Here is a 13,969-nt window from a genome sequence, read left to right as displayed (position 1 = left end):
GATCCACTCCTCCCTTTTCTAGGGCTTGGGGATATCCCTCAGGAGCAAATGATCTGGTCTAATCTTGTGATGTGTACTTCCAGACTATAGAATAGTTAAAGTGTTTGAAGAGTTAAACATCTTTTAAACAAATCGATGTTTAAACTAAACTAATTGAATAGCTTCTTCCTGCTATTTTGTCATAGTCCAACCCAGAAGCCAATCCTAGCAACAAAAACAAAAATAATTCACTTTAAGTGTATGATATAAGCAACTGTTATATATATTATATAAATATATATTATTTTTATTATATTTATATTATTTATAAATATGTAATAAATATAAATAAATCTAGACAGACACATGATCACAAACATATACAAGTGCATATATGCAGATCTAGATATATACTGGATTTGCACATACTCTGGTAGCAATGACAATCCATTAAAAATTATGGAAAAGAGATATGATTTAATCAGTTGTTTCTGAAGAATAACAAGCTGGCTATGTTATGGAAGGAATAGTATCAAGATGTAGAAGATAAGTAACCAAAGTGTTGCAAAACACAGAAGCAGGGCTAAGGCTTCAGGAGTATCATTAGTAATGAGTGTGGAGTTTCAGTGTTGAGAAAGGAAGGGCAGGAATGGACTTGAAGATGGGTCACTCATTATACTTAGAGTATGGGGTACAAACAAGAAAGCTAACATTTAAGAATTCTTAGGACAGAGAACATCCAAAATCTTGCTCATTTTCATGTCTTTCCCAACCATCCACTAGGCACTCTGACATCATATTATCTTAACATTATTTGAATTTTGGAAATATACTTTTAAAGCCCTCATGTCATCAACACATTTTAAAAATTACATGTTACTGTTGTATCTTACTAGCATCATTCTTTTTTTTTTTAAAGGAAGATTGACCATTTCCTTCCTATTCTGCTACTTCTCTTTTCTTCTCCATGACCATCCCACTTAAAATTCTGCAGTCTCCTCTCTTAGCTTTCTGAATTAGTGAAGTTTTACAGATTAACCTACAACATACAAACACAGCTAGAAGAGGCACGTAGAAGGCATTGTAGACAATGAGAGACAACCTTACCCTTCCCCCTGCCTTGCTCCATCTCATTTCTCATACACACACACTGGGCTAAGACCATCTCTTACAATTTGGCTTGACCCTCACTGTTTTAACTCCCTGCTTATATTTTCCTAATTGCTCCCCCATTTCTTTTTGATTCCCTCAGTGCTACAAGAGTTGTTGAATCCCCACATGAAGTGAAATTCACTATGCCACAAATAAAGTGAAAGGAGAGACCTTTCAATGGCTAGCAGAATTCTTGGGATTTGTTGCTATTCGTTCAAACATAAACCTTCCCCCACTGTGAAGTTAAATGTGTGTGGCCCTCGCTCCAGGCTATATGGCTATAAAATGATCAAAGACATCATAATCAATTCCTGTTCAGAGGAAGTACACTCTATAGTACTGAATGATTTTGTAAAATTACAAGGAAGAATATGTAAGCATACAAAATGTTTTTATTTGTTTCATGCTTCAATTATTCTAGTATGATATGAACACATGTAATAAATCATTAAACCCTAGGGAAATCATAACTGGAAAATCTTTACACACTTACCAAACAGAACCACATATAATCTGCATAATTTGTGATGCTTTTAATGAAAAAGAGAACAGATAATAGTGTGAGATCTAGACACTTCTCTTTAACATTTTTCTCAGTGAATCTATAATTTTTTTTATTTCTCAGGCTATAGATCATTGGATATAACAAAGGAATTATGACAGTGTAAAATAGAGTCCATCATATCTTGATCATCTGATTGTGCAGATCCAGGACACACATACCTAAAGAGAAGGCCATACTATAAAGACACAGACAAAAGATGGGCTCCATAGGTGGAAAAGGCTTTTTTTATGCCTTGCAGAGACTTCTTTCTTCAGATTGTAAAGAGAGTAAGTGTATAAGAGACCAAAACAATCAGATTGGTAAATACCTGTATTGACCCAAAGAAAATAAAAACTATCAGAACATTAAGTGAAGGGTCAGTACAGGAAATCTTAAACAATGGCATGATGTCACAGTAAAAGTGATATATTATGTTAGAATTACAAAAGGTTAATCTGAATAAGAAACCTATATGAATTAAAGAATGAACAAAGCCACCTACGAATGATGAGACTAACAGCCAGGTGTAAAGTCTATAGATCTTTTTTTTTTTTTTTTAAGATTTTATTTATTTATTTGTCAGAGAGAGACAGAGCAAGCACAGGCAGACAGAGTGGCAGGCAGAGGCAGAGGGAGAAGCAGGGTCCCTGCCAAGCAAGGAGCCTGATATGGGACTCGATCCCAGGTCGCTGGGATCATGACCTGAGCCGAAGGCAGCTGCTTAACCAACTGAGCCACCCAGGTGTCTCTATAGATCTTAATCACTGGATAAAGTAATGGTTTTCATATGGTTACATAGCAATCACATGCCATTGTTGCCAAGAGTAAACATGATGTGCTTCCACCAGTGCAAAGGAAAAAAACTGTATCATGCACTCAGAGAGAGAGATCATCTTACTCTTGGCTAGGAAGTTGACCAGCATATCGATTTAGGCAGAAAGCTCATGAGAATTGGCCAGCATTGTGCAGCAGTTCGGGCATGCTTGCCCAGTGTTTGGAGCACGTTCTGCCTAAGTGCTTGTTGCGACCCTCGGGGACCATGGGATGGGCCCACGTGGCTCCCCTGAGGGCCCTGACCGGGGGACAGAGTTGATCAAGGGGATCAGACTGAGAAACAGGCTCCAGTTTTGTGGCCTTGTGGCAGCCTAAGGTGGCAGTGGCCTCAGGGGGTATGCAGGTTTCTCCCACTCTGAAGGTTCTGCACAGCTCCAAAGGGCACGGATTCCTACTGGGTGGTAGGTGGAGTCCTGGGGTATGGCTCAGTGGTCCCCAATCTGGAGGGCTTGAGGGCCAGGGCTCTGGGGATGGAAACTTGAAAAGCCAACTTAGATTTCGTGTTAGGGCCTAGGGACATAGCAGGCCCAATCTGCCAGTGCTGAGGCAGATTCCCAGGGGGCAAAGTGGAGGACAGAGGCAGACAGGGCTTCAAACTCTGGGTTTCTGCCCTGGGGGCAGCCAAACATGGGGTGGCCTCCAGAAGCATTCTCTGACTCTGAGGGTTTTATGCAGCTGGCACAGTTTCCTCCTGGGTAGCAGGCAGAATGCTAGGGTGTGGGTTAGGGGGTCCCCAGTCTGGAGGGCTTGAGTACCAGGCCTCTGCGGACAGAAGCCTGAAACTCCAACCAAGGGTTAGGGTTAGGGCCTAAGTGCAGGTCAGGCCTGATCTCCCAGCGCTGAAATGGGCTCACAAGGGGACTGAGTAGAGGGAGGTGTTGGTCACCCTTGCACCTGGTGCTTAGTGTGCTTTCCTGCAGCGTTCTGGCCACGACCACTCAGGACCATGGGCCAGGCCTAAGCGGCTCCCCTGAAGGCCTGTACCACCTGAAGCAAGATCGCCGGGGTTTCCGGCCAATTCTCAGGAGCTTTCTGCCCAAATCTATATTGATTTGGGCAGAATTGGCCCAGTGTTGAGAATTGACCCAGTGTTGTGCGGTGATTGGGGCTGCACGCAGACCTGGTGCTTAGAGCTCTTTCTCTCTAGGTGCATGTTGCGATCATCCGCAACCATGAGCCGGGCCGCCTGGCTCTGCTGAGGTCCCGCTCTGAGGCAAGATTTCCGGGGGCAGAATTGAGGGAGGGGCTCACCTGAGCTTCAGTCTCCAGGCTTGTGGTCCGGTGGGGATGCCAAAGGTGGGATCTCACTCTGGTCTTCATTGCATTTCCCCACTGATCAATTATATTGAAAATATTTGTGTGCCCTATTTGACATCTATATATAGGGTTTCCTGAAGTACCTGTTCAAGTATTTTCCTTTTTAAAATTCAGTTACATATTTATTATTCAGTTTTGAGAATTCTTTACATACTCTTGGTGCAAAGTTCTCATCAGGTTTATGATTTGAAAATATTTTCTTAAGGATCTTGATCTTCTTTCCTCCCATAAGATCAGTGTCTTAGTCTGATTCGACCTAATGAGCAAGAAGTAACAATTACTGTAGACTGTAGTTTGTACCTAAGAAGAAAGAGTCCAGAAGGATTTCAGTGACTCATTTCAGCATAACACAGAATCCATTAGGAGTGTTTTAGGAGACTTCAGAGTTAAATCAAGGCTTTGGGGGGATGAATCTCCAGTAATGCAAGGGAGAACAAGTGTATATGTGCACACATATACACTCATATTAAAGATTTGCATAAAATGACTTCGGGACTGAAGTCATTAACTCTAGGGCAATTATAACTGAAAAAATTATTTAAAATCAGCCAACACAGGGGTGCCAGAGTGACTCGGTCAGTTGGGTGTCTGATTCTTGCTCCCAGCTGGGGTCTTGATCTCAGGGTCATTAGATCAGGCCCTGTATTGGGCCCCACACTAGGCATGGAGCCTCCTTTAAGACAGCAACAACAACAGGGGAAGCTCGGTAGCTCAGTTGGTTAAGCTATGTTGGTTCTGCCATTGGCTCAGGTCATTATCCCAGGGTCCTGGGATGTAGGTCCACATTGGGCTCCCTGCTGTTTGGGGAGTCTGCTTCTCCCTCTGCCCATCTCCTCTACACCTGTGTGCTCTCTTGCTCTCTCTCTCTCAAGTAAATAAATAAAATCTTTAAAAATTATTTATAACAACAACAAACTAATCAACACATAGCAAATATATAATCTGCCAGGGATATATACAATCTATATAATATGGAGATATCTACTTATATCATTCATTTTGTACATATTCTATATGAATAAATATATGGATATATAGAGTTCTAGATATGTATATCATTTGTAATAATATGGTCGATATGACAATCCATGAAAAGATGCTGAAGTGGCATATTATTTAGTCAATGTTTTGGAAGTAAGAGAATATTAACAGGATGTAGAAAAAATAACAAGATTACAACAAATGACAGAAGTGAGGAGTCTTAGTGTGAGGACCTAAGTTATAACAGTAGGATGGCGTAGGTAATCAGTGGTGAGAGAGGAAGGGCAGAGGTGAACCTGAAATCTGATCACTCATTATACTTTTTGGTCTCTGTTCACTCAAATACAACCCTGACTCCAATGTGGGATAGATGTAATGTGAGTCTTTGGGGCACATAGCTGTATGGCAAATATACCATTTTCAAAGTCTATTTAGAGAAATTACCCTATTTCAATGCTTAATGCATTTATGAAGCCACATTGAAACATGCAAACATGTAAATATTTTGTTTCCTTTTAAATTATTTTTATGTCATGAACACTTGATTAAAATTCCCTCTGTGTTTTGACTACATATACATATATTTGTTTTGTAATCTCACCTTAAGTCATTTAAACATTAGGACAATTATAACTTTAAAAACTGAACCCTAATCAACACAGAGCAAGTATGAAATCTGTACAGTTTGTCATGCTAGTGAAAAGAGAACAGATATTAATGTGAATTCTGAGAATTTCTCTTCAATATTTTCCTCGATGAATCTATGACTTTCTTATTTCTCAAACTGTAGATAATTGGATTTAACAAAGGAATTATGATAGTGTAAAATAGAGAGTCCTTCACATCTTGGTCTTCTGATTGTGTAGATACAGGGCACACATACATGAAGATAAGAGCAACATAGTATAAGGAGACAGATAAGAGACGGGCTCCGCCAGTGAAGAAGGCTTTCTTTATGCCTTGTAGAGACTTCTTTTTTAAGATTATAAAGAGAACTAGTGTGTAGGAGACAAGAACTATCAGAGTGGTGAACATCTGTATTGACCCAGCAAAAAGAAATACTATCAGATAATTGATAGAAGGGTCGGTGCAAGAAATCTTAAGCAATGGTATAATGTCACAATAAAAGTGATGTACTATGGGAATTGCCTAAGGTTAATCTGAATAAAAAAGAACTATGAATCATGGCATGAAGAAGGCTACCTAAAAGTGACAACACTAACAAGTGGATGCACAGTGCATTGGTCATAATCACTGGATAATGTAATGGTTTATATACGGCCACAAAGCAATCATATGCCATTGTTGCCAGCAGAAAGCATTCCACTGTTATACTCACTCCAAAGGAAAAAAATTGTATCATGCATTCTGAAAGAGATATCATTTTGGTCTTGGCAAAAAAGCTGACCAGCGTCTTGGGGGATACTGTGGATGATATCTAAGCATCCACAAGTGCTAAACTCCCGAGGAATAAGTACATGGGAATGTGAAGCTGAGGGTCATCCCATCTGAGAGCAATTAGACCAAGGTTCCCCACAATGGTGAGAAAACAGATAACCAAGAACACCAGGAACAGGGAGATTTGCCACTGTGGTTCATATGTGAGTCCTGTGAGAATCAAATCTGTCAACAATGTTGTATTTCCAAGTCCTTTTCCATGTTCCTTTTCCAAATCCTCACTGAGTGTTGCCTGAAATGAAATTTAGTAAATGGGAAAATGTCACTCAATTTATAACATGAAAATATGGAGAGGAGATATGAAATAGATTATGCACATCAGATTATCATCTCAATTTTGTGTATTGCCTCTCTGTTGATTGGAATCTATTTTGAGGGCTTCAAAATAGTGTGATTATTTCCATTTTTTAAATGTGCAGCTATGAAAAAAATTAGAAAAATGAAAGATATTGTAGTAAGTCCTAAATGTATGGGATAAGATTGGTGTGATTTGGAAATTGTATGTTTGGGACATGGATATAGGGTGAAGGGAAAAAGGAGCTTGAAGGGTTTCAGTAACAAAATGAGCTAAACGGCATCTGAAGGATCATGAATATTATTCATCAGGGAATAAGTATGCACTGAAACTTAAGAGAAGGGAGTATTACTGGTAGATTCTTTTTTAGATGAATATACAAAGATGTAGAAAATAGGCTGTAAAGAGTTTGAAATTAAGGTCAGGAATACCAGTTAAAAAGTTATTACTATAGGTTCTCAAACCAGAACCTATAGTAAAACTTCAAATCTACATTTTGCATAAAAGTTTCCCCAAAATGTGTAATACAGGGAACATTTTATACAAAATATGTATTTGAGGTTTTATGGTAGACACTGATTTAGTGAAGCAATTATTAAGGCTAATAATCTGTATTCTACTTGAACTCTAAGTGACCCAAATATATGTGACATGGCTGATTCATGTTTGAAATGACATTGAGATTGATGGGAAGATGAAGGGACAGATGGAAGAGTTCAGAAGGTAGATGCAGTGCCACTTCACTGAAAAAGGTACAGAAGTTAGTCCCTTCTACCCAGGTACCAGACAAGATCACAACCTCCTGAATGTCTGGTTACAAGACTGCCAGTCATGGTCCCCACTGTGGACCCAGCAGCAGCTACGTAACTGGCTACAAATCAGTACTACTGTAGTTATGTGGTAATCCTATTGACATGGGGAACCAGCAAGGAAAAGAAATTTTTACCTGTTAAAATAGTCAGTAAAGACCGGAAGAGGTATTTGCTCCCTCAAATCAACAGACACCAATGCAAGGCTCTACAGGTCATAAAGAACCATACAAACAGAACACTGCTAAGGGAAACTAATTAAGCCAGTAATTGATCAAAGAAATAGAGATCTATAGTTTGTCTGACAAGGAATTCAAAATAATTATATAAAAGAAACTCAAAGAAATACAACAGACCAGGTAACTAAATGAAATGAGGAAACAATGCACAAATAAAATAAGAAGTTAAATAGAAAAATAGAAACCATAGGGGCACCTGGGTGACTCATTCAATTGTGTCTGACTTTGCCTCAGGTAATGATCTCAGGGTCCTAGAATGAAGTCACGCATCATGCTCCCCACTCAGCAGGGAATCTGCTTGTTCCTCTCCCTCTGCTCCCTTCCACACTTGTGTTCTCTCTCTCTCTCAAATGAATTAATAAAATATTTTTAAAAAATAGAAACCATAAAAAATAACCAAACAAATCCTGGAGCTGAAGAATACAATGACAGTAGTAAAAAATTCAATAAAGAGTTTTAACAAGAAATTTAATCATTCAGAAAAAATAATCAAAACAATCAAAGAGGGATTGTATGAAATAAGCCAGTTAAAGGAACAAAAACTAAAAAAAGAATGAAAAAGAGTGGAAAAGTCTATGTTAATTATAGTATATCACAAATTAAATGAAAATTTATTTCATTGGAGTTCCAGAAGGTGAAGAGAAAGAAAGGCGCAAAAAGCTTATTTAAAGAAATAATAGCTGAAAACCTCCCAAATCTTGGGAGATATGGATACCCAGGCACAAGAAACTCAAAGGCCTCTAAGCAAGATCTACCCAAAGAAGACTAGTCTGAGACACATTATAAACACAGTGTCAAAGTAATAGAAATAAGAGAATTTTGAAAGTAGTAAAAGCAAAATGACTTGTGACCTACCAAGGAGCCCCATAAGGTTATAAGCAAAGTTCTCTGCAGAAACCTTGTACAGCAGGAGGAGGTATAGTGATATAGTCAAAACACTGAAAGGAAAAAAAAAAAAAAAAACCTCTACCAACTAAGAACACCATAACTGGTAAAATTACCCTTCAGAACTGAAGGAGAAATAAAGACATTCTCAAACAAACAAAATCTAAGGGATTTCATCACCACTCGACATGCCTTACAAGAAATGTTAAACGGAGTTGTTCAGGAGGAAATGAAAGGACACCAAGAAACAACATGAAAACATATAGAAGTATAAACTCATCTTTAAGGGAAATGTGTAGCCAAATTTTGAATTCTCCAATGCTGTAATGATGATGCATAAATCATTTTTTATTTCAAGTATAAAAGTGATAAAATAATATTAAAAATATCTACAGTCACAATAATTTAATGGATACACTACAGAAAAAGATGCAAAGTGTTAACATTGCAACAGCATAAAAATGTGGGAACAAAAGAAACAAAAGTGCACTCTCATATGCATTTGAAGGTAAGTTTTATCATTTAAAATAGACTGTTAGATCTATAACATGTTTTACTTAATCCTCATGGTAACAACAACAACAACAACAACAACAAAAACCTATAATAGATACTTAGAAGATAAAAAAGGATCAAAGCATACCCTTACAAAAAAATAAATCACATGGGAAGACAAGAGAGGAAGAAAAGAATAAAGACACTAAAAAAAAAATCAGAAAACAATTTACAAAATGGCAATAGTAAGCCCTTAGTTATCAATAATTACTTTAAATGTAAATGGACTAAATTCTATAATCTAAAGACAGAGTGGCTGAGTGAATAAAAACAAAACAAAAAATAAGATCCAACAATTTGCTACCTGTAAGAAATTCACTTTAGCTTTAAAAACACACACAGAATCATGCAAACAATAACCGAAAGGGCTACTGTGATAACAGATAGGATAGAATTTCAGAATAAGATAGAATTTCACTTAAAATCAGTCATAGAAGGAGAGGGAGAGGGGTGAGGGGATAGGTGAGCCTGGTGGTGGGTATTAAAGAGGACATGTATTGCATGGAGCACTGGGTGTGGTGCATAAACAATGAATCTTGGAACACTGAAAAAATAAAATTAAATTAAAAAATTAGAATAAAAATATAAAATCAGTCACAAGATAAAGTCACTATATAGTGATAATGGGTTCAATTCATCAGGAGGATACAATTGTAAATATATATGCACCTATCATTAGAGCACATGAATATGTAAAACAAATATTAACAGAAATGAAGGGAGAAATAACCCTTATGAAATAGAAGAGAACTTTAATACCTCACATTGGATAGATCATCCAGACCAATAATCAATAAGTAAACAGCATACCTGAATAACGCAACAGACACAATGAATGTAAGAGCTATATACAGGACATTCCATTTAGTAGCACCAGATTATACCTGCTTCTCAAGTGCACATGGAACATCCTGCAGATCATAGGCTGGGCAAGAATCCCTGGCAATTTTAAGGATATTGGAATCATTTTAAAAAGAATATAGAATCATATGAGTATCTTTTCCAACCACAACAGTAAGAAACAAGAATTAGTAATATTAATAAAACTAAAAAATTCAAAAATATGTGGAAACCAAAAACACACTATCGAACAATCAATGGATCAAAAAAGAAATCAAAATAAAAAATCAAAAGCATCTTTAAAGAACAAAACTACAACATGCCAAAAATTACAGGATAATGCAAAAATAATTCTAAGAGGGAAGTTTATAGTAATAAAAGTATACATTTAAAAAAATCTACCCAACATTAAATTTCAAAGAATTAGAAAAAGAAAAAAATTAACCCTAAAGTTAGGAAAAGGAAGGAAATGGTAAAGATTAGAGCAGAAATAAATAAAAGACACTAAATGGCAATAGAAAAGATCAATAAGACTGAGTTTGTTTTCTGAAAGATGAACGAGATCAAAAAACCTTTAGCTCTATTAAGAAAAAGAGAAAGGACTTAAATAAAGTTCTAAATGAAAGAGGAGACATTATGGCTGACACTACAAATATACAAAGATTCATAAGAAACTATGAGGAACAATTATAAGGAAGCAAATTGAATAACATAAACCGATGGATAAATTTCTAGAAACATACAATCTACCAAGCCTGAACCATTAAGAAACAAAAAATGTAGACAAACCAATAACAAGTAAGAAGATTGAATTAGTAATCAAAAATCTCCCAATAAAGAAAAGCTCAAGAATAGGTGGTTTCACTAGGGAAGTCTACCAAACATTTAATGAATTAATGTCAGTTCTCAAACACTTCCAAAAAGGAAAAGAATATGTTCAAACTCGTATTTTAAAGAATTACCTTGATATCAAAATCAGATAATAATACTAGAAGAAAAGAAAACTACAAGATAATTTCCCTAATGAATGTATATGTAAAAATATACAACAAAATTCTAGCAAACTTAACAAGATCCATTAAAAGGATCATATATCATGATCAAGTAGGATTTATCCCTTGTATACAAGGATGGCTCAACATACATAAATCAATAAATGTGATATATGAAAGATAAAGATCATATGATTATTCAATAGATGCAGAAAAAGCATTTGACAAAATTCAACATCCTTTCATGATAACAGCTCTCAACACATTGAATACAGAAGTAGCATATCTCAGCATAATAAAAGCCATATACAACAATCTCACAGCTAACATTCTATGCAACAGTGAAGAGCTGAAATTTACCTTCAAAAATCGGGAAAAACACAAAGTTGCCATTCCAACCATTTCTATTCAACATAGTACTAGAAATTAGAAATCCTTGCATAGTAATTAGATTAAAAGAAAAAAAATGAATAAATAGGAAAGGAGGAAGTAAAATTGTCCTTGTTTGCAGATAGCATAATCTTATATGTAGAAACTCTTAAGAGCTCCACCAAAACAGTTAGAAGTAATCAACAAATTAAAGTTGCAGGATAACAAAAATCAACATACAAATATCAGTTGTGTTTCTATTCACCAACAACAAAATGGCTGATAGAGAAAGAAAATAATACTATTTACAATGTCATTGAAAACTAATAAAATACTTAGGAATAAATTGAACAAAGGAGGTGAAAAATTTGTACACTGAAAAACTGTAAGACATTGATGAGAGAAACTGGAAAATATGCAGATAGATGGAATAATAGCTTGTGCTCATGGATTGGAAGAATTAATATTATTAATATGTCCATGCTACCAAGAGTCATCTAGAGATGCAATGCTTATAAAAATTCCACTGGCATTTTTCATAAAAATAAAAAGGAACCCTAAAATTTGTATGCAACCACAAAAGAATCCAAAAGTAAAAGTAATCTTGTGAAAGAACAAAATTGGAAGGATCAGACTTTCTGATTTCAAACTAAAAATCTATAATAATCTAAACAGTATGGAACTGGCATAAAAATGGTTACATAAATCAATGAAACAGAATTGAAAGCTCAGATATAAATCACACATAAGCAGTCAATTAATATTTGAAAAAGGAGCCAAGATCTTTTCAGTAAACAATGCTAGGAAAATTGGACATTCCCATGCAAAAGAGTAAAATTTAATCATTACCTTACACAACTCACAAAAATTGAGTCCAAATGAATTAAAGACATAAATTTAAGACCCTAAACCATAAGACTCCTAAAAAAAAAAAAAAAAAAAAAAAAAGGAAAAAGATTCTTGATCGTGGTCTTGGCCAATGGTATTTTGAACGTAATGCCAAAAAGCACAAGCAACAAAAACAGAAATAAACATTACTTCCAACTAAACAGCTTCTGCATAGCAAAAGAAATGATCAGCAAAATGAAAAGGGAAACTATGAAAAAGAAGCTAGTAATAATAATCTGATTGAAAATGGACAAAGGTCCTGAATAGACTTTTTCCAAAGAAAATATACAGATGGCCAACAAGTCAATGAAAAAGATGTTCATGGTTGCCTGGGTAGCTCAGTGGGTTAAGCCTCTGCCTTCAGCTCAGGTCATGACCTTGGGGTCCTGGGATTGAGCCCTAACTGGGCTCTCTGCTCAGCAGGGAACCTGCTTCTCCCTCTCTCTCTTCCTGTCTCTCCATCTACTTGTGATCTCTCTCTCAGTCAAATAAGTAAATAAAATCTTTTTTAAAAAAAAGAAAAAGAAAAAGATGCTCATCATCAGGAAAAAGCAAATCAAAACCACAATTAGATATCTCACAACTATCAGAATGATTATTTTCTGGGGACAAGAAAGAAGTTTTGGTGAGGATAAGGAGAAAAGGAAATTTAATGCACTATTTGTAAGAATGTAAACTGGTACAGCCACTATGGAAAACAGTATAAAAGTTTCTCAAAAAATTAAAAGTAGAACTACCACCTGATCCAGCAGTCCCATATCTGGGTATATATCCAAAGAAAATGAACTGACTATCCTGAAAATATATCTTCATCCCCATGTTTATTGCAACATTACTCATAATAGCCATGATATGAAAACAACCTAAGTGTTCATCAACAGATGAAATGTGGTATATGTGGGTATGTATATGTACACATACACCTTTACATGTACAGACACATGCATACATACATATGATAGAATATTACTCAGCCATAAAAAAGAAGAGAGTCCTGCTATTTTTGACAACATAGATAGACCTTAAGGACATTATGCCAAGTGAAATAGGTCAGACAGAGAGAGACAGATCCTGTATGATCTCACTAATATGCAGAATCTTTAAAAAATTTCACAGTGGTTCCTTCTTCTCTACATCCTCACACTTTTATTTGTCTTTTTGATCTTTATGAACTCTTAAGAATGAAATGAAGAGTGAACACATACAGTACAGATGTTCAATAAGCATCATGTTAATACTTTAAAAAGTTGCTGATTTTAGGAGTCATATATTTTTCTGCTAATAAAAGACAAGTGTTCTAAATTTGCTGTTCCATTCTCTAATGATAAGACCCTATTCAACAAATATTTTAGAAGTGATTAACATCTTTATTTTGTCCATTGATATAAATGTGATATTTAAGCAGAAAGAAATTGTTTTTCAAAAGGAAATCAAACACTACAGATAGAATTTTGAAGACATATTTGGGATGTGTCCACATATCTTGATACGATTTTGTAGGTAAAAACTATATGAGCAGCATGGTAATTTTTTTCATGTCTGCATATATTATTTTAAAATCTTGGAAACAGAATTTTATCACCTATATGAAAATATTCCAAAGAAGCTCAGTGAGGTTTGATTTATCTTAAACATAAAGAAAAATTGAGCACATTCTCATTAGTTTGCAAGAGCAGATGATTACAAGGGAATATGGTTACTTACTAGGTAAATATTGGGAAAATCCTTTTAAAAATTAGCAGTTAGCTTTCAAAACAGAAAGCCATCATTTCGTAAATGTATTCAAGGATGCACTCTTTACAACAAATGTGTATTTGTGAGGAAATGAGGAT

At 35.8% G+C, this 13,969-nt stretch overlaps 2 pseudogenes; both read right to left on the bottom strand.

The window, feature by feature from the left end:
- Positions 1-1,698: 1,698 nt before the first annotated feature.
- On the bottom strand, positions 1,699-2,598 carry LOC111151431 (annotated as a pseudogene).
- A 2,923-nt stretch (positions 2,599-5,521) lies between these two features.
- LOC111146548 lies at positions 5,522-11,282 on the bottom strand (annotated as a pseudogene).
- Positions 11,283-13,969: the final 2,687 nt, after the last annotated feature.

This window comes from Enhydra lutris, unplaced genomic scaffold, assembly GCF_002288905.1.
Source record: "Enhydra lutris kenyoni isolate GAN:26980312 unplaced genomic scaffold, ASM228890v2 scaffoldscaffold2, whole genome shotgun sequence".
NCBI classification, from domain to species: Eukaryota; Metazoa; Chordata; class Mammalia; order Carnivora; family Mustelidae; genus Enhydra; species Enhydra lutris.
The sequence above is the reverse complement of the archived record's forward strand: the minus strand, read 5'-3'. Positions and strand labels throughout refer to the sequence as shown.